Below are 1,686 nucleotides of genomic sequence, written 5' to 3'. Positions count from 1 at the left end.
TTGAGTCTATTTCATTCTAAAAAAACAAAAAGATTTTCCTCTTATTGGCTACACTTGTAGCCGTGCTACTAATCATTTCTTTTGAGTTGTATGCGTAGAGCACATGGTCATTCACTAGTGCCGTTTGATCCGGAGATTGAGAGGACTATTACAAGATTAAGGGTTTCTAGGAAATCTTTGAGCTCTAGCATTTCAAGTGAGCTGAGGAAGAACCGCTACTAGAGGAACAAGCAACAATGGGAGAGAATCCGAGAGTGGCATTGAAAGAATTGGGGATTCCCTGTGCATATAGATTTGAGAGTGGAATTGCTCCACCTACAACACCGGCAAATGATTTTGAAATTAGGCCGGCTATGATCACTTTGACAGAGAGGCGAAAATTTAGTGGAGCCAAGCATGAGAGCCCACTAAACCATCTCAAGGAGTTTGAAAAATATTGCAATACTATGAAGGTGAACGGAGTTTCCCAAGAATTCATCCACCTCAAGCTTTTTCCCTTTTCTCTGATTGGGCGTGCTTTGGAATGGCTAGATAAGGAGGTTAAGCCGAATTCTCTAATGACATGGGACGAGGTTACAAAATAATTTCTAACTCGTTTCTATCCACAAAAGAAAACGGCGGAGGCAAGAGCTTTGATTCAAGGTTTCAAACAAAAGCTAAGTGAGAGCCTCTATGAAGCATGGGAGAAATATCAGGAGTATCAAATGGAGTGTCCTCACCAAGGGATTCCAACCTATCAAATTATTTAAATTTTCTATGGAGGCCTAAGTCCCCAAGGCAAGTCATGCCTTGATGGGGGAGCTGGAGGTCCCATCATGAATAGGACGGAAGAAGAAGTGGTAGACATCATTGAGGATGTTGTGAGGTACTATAGAGATTGGCAAGATGGTGAGAGAGAATCAACTAGCAAGAGTAGCTCTTCGGTGTACTCGGTTGATCATCTAAATGAAATCAACAATCTCTCCTCACAAATGACAAACTTGGAGAAGGAAGTGATAGCAATCAAGGAAAAATTGGAGAGTTCTTCTTCCCAAGCTCCAAGTCTTCCCTCTTAAATTAAAGGGAGAGGTACTCCTTCATTCTAACTCTCATCCCCCTCCTTCTTCTATTAACATGCCTAGTGGTTGTTTGTTTTGTGATGTGTGTGGTTCATATGATCATGATGCTAGTAATTGCCCTCATGCTTTTCCGGATGGTAACGATGATTTTGATAACAATGAGAGTGAACATGTGAGCTATGTGTCAAACAATAATAATGTGCAAAGGTTTGATAACCAAAGGGGTCAATGGAATAGGAATCACCAAAACCATGGTAATTTTGACAACTATAACCAAGGTGGTGGTTATAGGAACCAAGGGAACCAAGGTTCTCGAGGTAACTATAATAATCAAGGTTATAGTAGCCAAAATCAAAACCAAAATTGTGGTAATCAAAACCAAGGTTATGTAAATCATAATCAAGGTGGTGGTAATCATAATCAAGGTTATGGTCAAAATCAAAATAGGGGTAATTGGAACAATCAAGGGAGAGGCAATTTTCAAAATAATGCTCAAAGAGGCCCTCTACTCGAATTTGCTCCAAAGACTCAAGGTGATAATTCCTATTCACAATCCTCTTCCTCTAGGACTAATTTGGAGGAAATCATTGAAAATCAAACAAATTTGTTGAACACTTACATGGCCGTA

The 1,686-nt window shown here is 40.0% G+C and overlaps 1 pseudogene; it reads right to left on the bottom strand.

Moving 5' to 3' along the window:
* Positions 1 to 627: 627 nt before the first annotated feature.
* LOC145629720 (small nucleolar RNA R71) lies at positions 628 to 727 on the bottom strand (annotated as a pseudogene).
* Between the last annotated feature and the right edge of the window lie 959 nt (positions 728 to 1,686).

Source organism: Chenopodium album, chromosome 4 (genome assembly GCF_948465745.1).
Source record: "Chenopodium album chromosome 4, dcCheAlbu1.1, whole genome shotgun sequence".
NCBI classification, from domain to species: Eukaryota; Viridiplantae; Streptophyta; class Magnoliopsida; order Caryophyllales; family Amaranthaceae; genus Chenopodium; species Chenopodium album.
The sequence above is the reverse complement of the archived record's forward strand: the minus strand, read 5'-3'. Positions and strand labels throughout refer to the sequence as shown.